Below are 10,925 nucleotides of genomic sequence, written 5' to 3'. Positions count from 1 at the left end.
AGGCATCAAAGTTCAGGACATTTTTGAGTTGACTCAACTTTTAAGCCAATTACTTCACTTGACTTGATTTAAGTTGAGAAAACAAAAAAAATGCTATAAAATGTTAAGCTGACTTTTTTTCTACAGTGCATGACATTATTGAGCAGCTGATATGAAGTTCATTCATGGTGCCTGAAAGAAAGAAAGAAAGAAAGAAAGAAAGAAAGAGCGAAAGAAAGAAAGAAAAGAAAGAAAGAAAGAAAGAGCGAAAGAAAAGAAAGAAAAAGAAAGAAAGAAAGAAAGAAAGAAAGAGTGAAAGAAAGAAAGATAAAAGAAAGAAAGAAATAAAGAAAGAAAAGAAAGAGTGAAAGAAAGAAAGAAAGAGCGAAAGAAAGAAAGAGAGAGCGAAAGAAAGAAAGAGCGAAAGAAAGAAAGAAAGAAAGAGCGAAAGAAAGAAAGAAAAGAAAGAAAGAAAGAGTGAAATAGAGAAAGAAAAGAAAGAAAAAGAAAGAAAGAAAAGAAAGAGTGAAAGAAAGAAAGAAAGAGTGAAAGAAAGAAAGAAAGAAAAGAAAGAAAGAGTGAAAGAAAGAAAGAAAGAGTGAAAGAAAGAAAGAAAGAAAAGAAAGAAAGAGTGAAAGAAAGAAAGAAAGAAAGAAAGAAAGAAAGAAAAGAAAGAGTGAAAGAAAGAAAGAAAGAAAGAGTGAAAGAAAGAAAGAATGAAAGAAAGAAAGAAACAGTGAAAGAAAGAAAAGAAAGAAAGAAAAGAAAGAAAGAAAGAAAGAAAAGAAAGAGTGAAAGAAAGAAAAGTAAGAGCGAAAGAAAGAAAGAGAGCGAAAGAAAGAAAGAAAGAGAGCGAAAGAAAGAAGGACTGAAAGAAAGAAAAGAAAGAAAAAGAAAAGAAAGAAAAAGAAAGAAAGGAAAGAGTGAAAGAGCGAAAGAAAGAAAGAAAGAAAGAAAGAGTGAAAGAAAGAAAGAAAGAAAGAAAGAGAAAGAAAGAAAGAAAGAAAGAAAGAAAGAAAAGAAAGAAAGAAAGAAAGAAAGAAAGAAAGAAAGAAAAGAAAGAAAGAGTGAAAGAAAGAAAGAAAGAAAGAAAGAAAGAAAGAGTGAAAGAAAGAAAGAAAGAAAGAAAAGAAAGAAAGAAAGAAAGAAAAGAAAGAGTGAAAGAAAGAAAGAAAGAAAGAGTGAAAGAAAGAAAGAGTGAAAGAAAGAAAAGAAAGAGTGAAAGAAAGAAAAGAAAGAGCGAAAGAAGGAAGAGAGCGAAAGAAAGAAAGAGAGCGAAAGAAAAAAGGACTGAAAGAAAGAAAAGAAAGAAAAAGAAAGAAAGGAAAGAGTGAAAGAAAGAAAGAAAGAGTGAAAGAAAGAAAGAAAGAAAGAAAGAAAGAAAGAAAGTCAAACTTTTGTAACTAAAGCTCTGCAGTTTGTTGTCTTACAATTTTAGTCAACTGATTTTTTTTATTATCTTTAACTCCAACCCTTTAAAAGACATTGTATAACCCAGCTTTTCATTTTGACCCATCCTCTCATAACCCAAGTCTTACAGTGTAAGCAGGTCCACTCAAATCTGTAAGTCGGCACTCATTGCTCTCGCTCTCAGCTGGAAGCGTTTTGAGGAGGGTAAATATTTCAGCGCTTCCCCTCCGTTCTGAGCGTCCCATCAGGAGCGCGCTGGAATTAAAGTCTCTCATTTGTACGGAGCTTTTCATTTATTAATGTGAAAATAAAGGCAGCACATCCCAGCGTCGGAGCATTAATTTGAGGAGGGGGGGTTCTTGTTTTCATTATGATTGTGTGCCGATCCTGCATTACCTTTCTTTTAATTAACTTCAGCGCGGACCTCCCACAACTCGGCAGCTGCACTTTAATTATCTCGCGCAGCCTTATCGTTCCTGCATAATCTGTGTTAACAGCAAATTTACAGAAGTGTTTAAAAGGCGCTCCTGTCCTGCACACACACACACACACACACACGCACACACACACACACACACACACACACACACACACACAGTAATTTACTTCCCAAAGTTTCTGAACTTCTTCATTTTATGTATTTTTTGTCCTCAGCAGATAATGCATTACAAAGTTATAACTTCTAAATTAAATTGAAACAAAACTTTTTCTTTTATCCTGGAAATACACTCACCGGCCACTTTATTAGGTACACCTTACTAGTACCGAGTTGGACGCCTTTTTTGCCTTCAGAACTGCCTTAATCCTCCATGGCATACATTCAACAAAGTACTGGAAATATTTCTCAGCACTTTTGGTCTATATTGAGACATCAATATAGACCAAAAGTGCTCTATTGGATTGAGATCGGGTCACTGTGGAGGCCGTTGAGTACAGTGAACTCATTGTCATGTTCAAGAAACCAGTCTGAGATGAAGTAGCCATCAGAAGAAAAAAAGCAAGAAAGAAAGAAAGAAAGAAATAAAGAAAGAAAGAAAAAGCAAGAAAGAAAGAAAGAAAGAAAAAGCAAGAAAGAAAGAAAGAAAAAGCAAGAAAGAAAGAAAGAAAGAAAGAAAAAAAGAAAGAAAGAAATAAAGAGAGAAAGAAAGAGTGAAAGAGAGAAAGAGTGAAAGAGAGAAAGAGCGAAAGAAAAAAAGAAAAAGCAAGAAAGAAAGAAAGAAAGAAAGAAAGAAAAAAAGAAAGAGAGAAAGCAAGAAAGAAGAAAGAAAGAAAGAAAGAAAGAAAGAAAGAAAGAAAGAAAGAAAGAAAGAAAGAAAAAAAGAAAGAAAGAAATAAAGAGAGAAAGAAAGAGCGAAAGAGAGAAAGAGCGAAAGAAAGAAAGAAAGAAAGAAAGAAAGAAAGAAAGAAAGAGAGAAAGAGCGAAAGAAAGAAAGAAAGAAAGAAAGAAAGAAAGAAAGAAAGAAAGAAAAAAAAGAAAGAAAGAAAGAAAGAAAGAAAGAAAGAAAGAAAGAAAAGAAAGAAAAAAAGAAAGAAATAAATAAAGAGAGAAAGAAAGAGCGAAAGAGAGAAAGAGCGAAAGAAAGAAAGAAAGAAAGAGCGAAAGAGCGAAAGAAAGAAAGAAAGAAAGAAAGAAAGAAAGAAAAAAGAAAGAAAGAAAGAAAGAAAGGAAAGAAAGAAAGAAAGAAAGAAAGAAAGAAAAAAAGAAAGAAAGAAATAAAGAGAGAAAGAAAGAGCGAAAGAGAGAAAGAGCGAAAGAGCGAAAGAAAGAAAGAAAGAAAGAGCGAAAGAAAGAAAGAAAGAAAGAAAGAAGAAAGAAAGAGCGAAAGATGCTTAGCATATCCTGGACCAGGCCGTATCCTGAGCAGCTGCTGTGGTGGTCATGGAGGAGTGGAGAGCATGAGACTGATTCCTGTGACGCTCCAGGGACAGACGGGTCTTCGCTGAGGCCCAGCTTCCAGCCTCCGGTGCTTAGACTGCAGCTCTGCACAAGACGTTTAGCCAGTGGAGAAATGGTCGTACCCATCTGAGCCTGGTTCTCCCTAGGTTTTTTTTTCTCTTCACTTTCGCCAATTGGTGAAGTTTTTCCCTCTCCGCTGTCGCTACTGGTTTGCATGGTTCGGGATCTGTAGAGCTACATGCATTGAGTTGCTGCCTTGTGACTGGCTGATTAGAAATTTACGTTAACGAGCAGTTGGACAGGTGTACCTAATAAAGTAGCCGGTGAGTATACATTATCATTAGACCTGCCGGGTGTTTTCCTGCACACTTCACACTCATCGTGGTGTTACACACACAGCACTGTGCAGTCGAGGTCGAGCCATCGACGGGTCTGACCTGCAAAACAGCATCTTTCTTGATCTAACACTGCTGAAACTAAACCCACACCTTTTATAACCCCGACTAGCCTGTTGATAACAAGATCAGTGCATGCTGATATCTGCATTAGCCAACTGGTTAATTTATATCAAGTCTGACATCCACTACTGTGTCTGGATCTATACATCACATGCCAAACCACAAATGAAGCGGAAAGCCTTGCAGTGCGCTCTAAAAATCGACCAAATCAAGAAAAAGACTAAGAGTTTATGATCCTTGTGTGCTGTTGGGGATGTTTTCGTCCACTCTGGAGTGATTTTGAGGCTTAATTTGGCCACAGCTTTGCTCTGTGTTTCAGCAAATGGAATGATTTCCGGTGACAAATATTTTTGGATGCACATTTTGGAAAAAAAAAATTTAAAAACTCCACAGTATCCTCTGGGCAGATTGTTGCGTTGGCAGGTGTGTGTCTCTCTCTCTCTCTCTCCCTCTTTCCACCTGCAGGCCCCGCCCTAATTACGTAGGCGACGTGCCCTGGGATTGGAGGAAGTAACCCAGGGCGTCCTTTAAAAAGAGATCAACGGGCGTAGGGAGGGAGAGCGAGTTTTGTTGGCGTGTTGTTGAGATTTTGATAAAGTTATTCCTGTTGTTGAGTTGTTTTCGTTGATTGTATTTCTCGTGCTGCTGTGGTAGTGTTGACTTTGTGTTGTATACCCATCCGTGTTTCCCCTTCCTATTATATTTGTTTTGGTTTGTGTGTTTGTTGATTGTTAATATTGTAAATATATACACGGTAAGAGGCAGTAGGGGTTGGACGCCACTTTTCTTTTTTGTAAATATTTTCACCTGTGTTTTTGTTAGTCAGGGAGATCGGTGTAGATTTTGTATTTTTATTTCTGTTATTTTATTAGGTGTAGTAAGTTTCATTTGGGTGTTTAGTTAGTGTATTTTCGTTTATTATTTTATGTGGGTTCACCCCGAGGTATTTGGCTTCACGTTTTTTTTCTTGGTGATAAAAAAGAAAAGACAAAAAAAAAAGACAAATAAAGAGACCCTATATAAAGGGGTTATTAAAAGTGAATTTTATTTGTCGGGTGTTCTTTTATGTTGTGGCCTTGACCCTAGACCAGGGTCGTAACAAGATTTACTACCATTTTGTTATGTTAGTGGCTGTTTTTTCCCCATTGACTTCCATTATAATGACTTTTTTATTGCAAAGCCATGATAGCATATTTTGGGAAAAGGTAAATGTGTCATTTTTTAATTCTATGGAAATCTTAGAAGTATTGTTCAAATATTGGTGTCCGCCGTAATGTAAGTATGACTATAGTATGTAATTAAATGTGTAACATAAGTAACAGCAATGTCCATAATTTAAATTAAATAGTCCATCAGCTTTAAAATTGCATTGTCAAACAAAGATTAGGTCACACTTTATGTTGATGGTCCGTTTGTTGGATTTAAGTTCTGGATTTAGCATCTACATGCCAACTACATCTCATTAGATTAAGGTTAGAGTAAGTTGACATGTACTTGCAAAGTTTCTTATAGTCAGTTAAATGTTAAATGGAGCAGTATCAGCAGATATTAAGCAGATAGTCTACTAATACTCAAATGGTCCATCAAAATGAAGTGTTACCAAAAATTATGGACATTATGTCATCATTTACAGACATGTCGTTCCAAACCCATGCAATGTTCTCTTTTTAACCAAAATGATCAGAGGTGCATTGTTCCAGCTTGACTGATTCAGGTTTATTGTGAAGAGGAGGATTTACTGGCTCATCTGTTTTGTTCCTGAATAGATCATTGTTTTTTTAATTAATCAATTGCAATCCTAAAGTTCTTAAGGTTCAATTATAAGGCTGTTTATTGCCGATGAATTTGCATAATATGTTTGATCTAGAATGAATCATTTTGAGCATATGGCTTTTCATGCAACTCTCAAAGTATTTTGTATAATTAGTTTGCTCAATAATGAATCGGTGTTTGATAAACAAATCAATTGCAATTTATTAAATTATACATTTATAATTATGATTACTTTATTTCTCTTTGAACCTGTGTGGGTTTTAAGAAATCAATTGAACAGAGAAACAGTGACTCAGTTGATTCTTCCAGAAATAAATGATCGTAATTGATTTGTTACAGAATAATTCATTCTATAATAATTGATTTGGTAAACAATTCGGTAATCACACAAACACATATAATAAAATACATTAAATAAATAAATAAATAAGTAAATAAATAAATAAATGTTAAGCAAATCATTTGAGCAAACAAAATAAGTTACCCTTGGAACTCTCAGAAAGAAATTAGCCATCATTAGATTCAAGAACTCTAAATTAGACTAAAAACTAAAACCTAAAATGTACTAATTAACAGTTCAACAATCAAGTCACTTGTCCCGTGTTTAACCAACGATATCTCATGCCAATTTGAAACTTTGATTAGTGGCTAATTCTTATGACGATCTTATTTTAATATGATTTGCTCATCCACCAATAGCGGTTGGGTTTAGGGGTGGGGTTTGGTGCCACGCCTCCTTTTAAAATGGTACATTTTCAAATGTGAATTAGTACGAATTACTGTACACTGAAAAAAAAGATTCAGAGATCATTCCTTGTATTTACTAAATTTTTTTAATTAAGTCGGTGTAAACTATTTATTTGGGCTGAATTAAAACAAACAAATTAAGTGACTAAATTTACTAAATTTAATGCAATTGTTTAAATTCAACATATATAAATTCTTTGCAACAATTTAGCAGAAATCTTTTTTTTCAGTGTAGCCACTAAACTAACAAAACATAAAATAGGTGTTTCCTCATGAGATCAGGCTGGTTTAACCACAAAAAAAGAAAAGAAAAGAAAAGACTCATTTAAAGAGTTATTTACTGATATCCAGTGGATAGCACTGTCCCCTCACAGCAAGAAGGTCACTAGTTCAAGTCCCAGCTTGGCCAGTTGGCATTTCTGTGTAGAGTTTGCATGTTCTCCCCGTGTTGGTGTGGGTTTCCTCCGGGTGCTCCGGTTTCCTCACTCCAAAGACATGCACTATAGGGGAATTGAATAAACTAAATTGGCTGTAGCTTATGAGTGTGTATGGATGTTTCCCCATACTAGGTTGCAGCTGGAAGGGTATCCAATGTGTAAAGCACATGCTGAATAAGTTGGCGGTTCGTTCCACTGTGGCGACCCCTGATGAATAAAGGAACTAAGCTGAAGGAAAATTAATGAATTTGTATTCATGGTTTATCATATTTATGATTATATCAATGTTTTATTTCAACGCCAAGATGTCATAACTGAGGAGGTATTTTAATCCCACAGGGAAGCACTAGACCTGGTGACTGATTTTAGTCCCTTTTTTCTTTCATTTAGGACATTTATTCAATTATTTATTATTACTTTGGCAGTAATATACCTTGTATAGTAATAAAAATATGCACAGTTTCGCTATTGCTGATTTTATTAATGAAAGTTATGCAACAATACCGTCTGCATGAACGCAGACGGATCATGGCTTCAGCGCCAAACGTGTGGTTTAAATTATATTTTATTCTCCTTATTTCTTTCCATTTTATTTCAAATAATATAATAGTTTAAAGGTAAAAATAAAGATTACTTAAAGATACTTAATAATAATAATAATAATAATAATAATAATAATAATAATAATAATAAAATTGTATATAACATAATTTTATAAAACTAAAAATTCACACTACTACTAATACAAATGATATAATAATGATAAAAAAATAATAATAGTCAATATATTTATAATTATTTATAATATTATCAATATGATGTTTTATTTTTATAATAGTAATACTTAATAATAATAATAGATTATATAATATAATGTCATACTGCTACTATTTTATACTATTACTACTACTCCTACTACTACTACTACTACTAATGATAATAAAAATAGGGGCAGCATGGTGGCGCAGTGGGTAGCGCAGTGGCACAATCGCCAGAAGGTTTCCTCCAGGTGCTCCGGTTTTCCTCACAGGTCCAAAAATGTGTGCTATAGGTGAGTTGGGTAATCTAAATTGTCCGTAGTGTATGTGTGTATGTGTGTATGTTAGGCTGTTAGGATGTTGTTTTGTTTTTTATTTAATTGAAATTGTCCAGTTGGCATTTGTAAGAATTCAAAGGGTTCTGTGTTTTTCAATTTAATAGCTTAATTGTAATAATATTAATAATAATGAATATAATGGATTATAATATTAATTATAGTGTAGACTACTGTGGGGCTGTGCAGTGTCCAACTAAGCATTTTTATTAGGCTACTTTAATAATAATCCCTATAAAAACAAACGTAAAAATAACTGACAGTTGCATCTCTGCTGTAATTAATTAAACAGCAAATTTATTTTGCATTTTTTCCCTTTAGAGCTCAACAGAGTTGTATTTAAATAATTAGTTAACCAAAACATGAAATGAATTGGGCTGCTCGCCTTCATGTGACACACTAGTCCAGTTTTCGGCCATGTGAGTTTAGAGTGTGCCTCTGCCGCCACATGCATGTTAATACACATACTCTGACCTAACATGGGGACCAGATCTTTGTACTGTTGCTTTAATTTCACAATTTTCATTATTTAGTTGCTTTTTCATAATATAAAAATACCCCCTCCCCCCGCCTCCCCCATAACATGACTTTAAAATATTGAGTCTCATTGATTAAGCTCTTGGCAATGATAAGGTCAAAATCATACATGTCTATTCACCTTTTTAAGCTTGTACAGGCATGAAAAGGCATTTATTTATTTATTTTTAGGAACTCTACCTTAAAGTAGACTCTGCTTTCTTTTGGTTGACTGGTCGACTCTTTGATCTCCTTTGTTCTTCATGGTTCCTTGGTCTCCTGACGGGGGACAAGTGACGTCCGGTGGACAACCGGTGGGGTCAGCCTGAAAAACATATGGCGAGCCGCGTAAAACAGAAGCAGAAAGCAGTTGTTGTTGTTCTTAAGCGTAACTTGTTGTTGGTCAGTGACAGAGAATATGTAAAATAGGGACAGGTTAGGGCAAGGTGATGGGATGTTGTTTTGTTAGTTTGATGGGGACAGCGTTGAAAGGGACTGCTTAAGATATGAGGCATGAATATGCAATGCGCTTGTTTCTTTGAACTCCAAAACTGGAGAGTTTTTGATGTGTCAGAAGTTCTTGCGGAACTATTTTATCAGAAGATAAGCATAAACATAAGCTGTCAACAACAATATACACAGATATAACATTTCTCCTCCAGTTATAGCCAGATAATGCCATGTGATGAATATTATCTTTTTAAGGATTATGACCTCCAGCCATTTACTTCTGTTCATAATATTCCTGTTGTTGTTGTTGTTGTTGTTGTTACATCATGCAACTTTTATTTCCCCTTCCGTCTAGCCATCTTTGCGCCACATGCTTTATTTTTGACAGAATTTGCCGGCAGCGTCTTCAAAGAGAGAGAGTGAAAACTGAAAAATACAAACAGATGTTCTGCTCTTCCAGTAAATATGATATTCTAACGGCAGGTATATGATTTATGATTTTAATTAAGAAGTCACTTTCATGCACACAAGCTGCTGGAAAAATAGTGAAACACTATGTATTCAATAAAAACACTATAGTAGTTGTAAAAAAAAAAAAAAGCAACAGTGAAAAAAATATTAATAATATTGTTAGTACTACTACTACTGCTAATAATAATAATAATAATAATAATAATAATAAAATTGTATATAACATAATTTTATAAAACCAATAATGTATAATGTTAATCATTCACACTACTACTACCAATGATATAATAACAACAATAATAATAATAATACTAATTTATATAATATAACTTTATAATGCTTATATTTTAAACTACTACTACTACTACTGCTAATAATGATAATAATAATAATAATAATAATAATAATATTATAAATTTATATAACTTTATAATGCTTATATTTTAAACTACTACATCTACAACTACTAATAATATTAATAATATAATTTTATATAACAGAAATGTTATAATGCTAACCATTCATACTACTACTACTAATCATATTGATAATAATAATAAGAAAAATAATAGTCAACATATTTATTATTTATAATAATATTATCAATATGATGTTATATTTTTATAATAGTAATAATTAATAATAATAATAATAATAATAAAATTGTATATAACATAATTTTATAAAATTAAAAATTCACACTACTACTAATACAAATGATATAATAATGACAAAAAATAATAATAGTCAATATATTTATAATAATATTATCAATATGATGTTATATTTTTATGATATTAATACTTAATAATAATAATAATAGATTATATAATATAATGTCATACTGCTACTATTTTATACTATTACTACTACTCCTACTACTACTCCTCCTCCTCCTCCTACTACTACTCCTACTACTAATGATAATAAAAATAGGGGCAGCATGGTGGCGCAGTGGGTAGCGCAGTGGCCCAATCGCCAGAAGGTTTCCTCCAGGTGCTCCGGTTTTCCCCACAGGTCCAAAAAACGTGTGCTATAGGTGAGTTGGGTAATCTAAATTGTCCGTAGTGTATGTGTGTAAATGAGTGTGTATGGATGTTTCCCAGTAATGGGTTGCAAATGAAAGGGCATCCGCTGCGTAAAACATATGCTCTATAAGTTGGCGTTTCATTCCGCTGTGGCAACCGCAGATTAATGAAGAGACTAAGCTGAAGGAAAATGAATGAATGAAAGAATAATAATAATAATTATTATTAATAATATTATTATAGAACGCATGTAAATGATGATTTATCTGTTTATCAACATATATATATATACTGTATATAAATTTATTATTATTATTTTTTTATTCATACTTTTCATACTTCAAGTTGTTAGCATTGTTTAATGTGGAGGGGCTCATGGGGAGGTTTATGTTACAGTCATGGCTCAGTCTAAAGGTTGTTTTCACACACAGTTTGAAGAGCTTTGCTTGTGGTTAATATTTCATGTTGTTTGTAAACTGTACACCTCTTTCGCTGAACAGACACTATCCCTGGCCCACTAAACTATGCAGCCTCCATTCACAATGAAAGGCCAAATGAATAATAGATTGATGGTGATGCTGTACTGTGAACTGCTGGCATGGAGCTGTTCAGAAGTAAAGCACATTTCAGTGAAATCTGGTGAGATCATAATTAACTCCAGCTGCT

The sequence above is a fragment of the Danio aesculapii genome, chromosome 1, assembly GCF_903798145.1.
Source record: "Danio aesculapii chromosome 1, fDanAes4.1, whole genome shotgun sequence".
Taxonomy (NCBI): domain Eukaryota; kingdom Metazoa; phylum Chordata; class Actinopteri; order Cypriniformes; family Danionidae; genus Danio; species Danio aesculapii.
The sequence above is the reverse complement of the archived record's forward strand: the minus strand, read 5'-3'. Positions refer to the sequence as shown.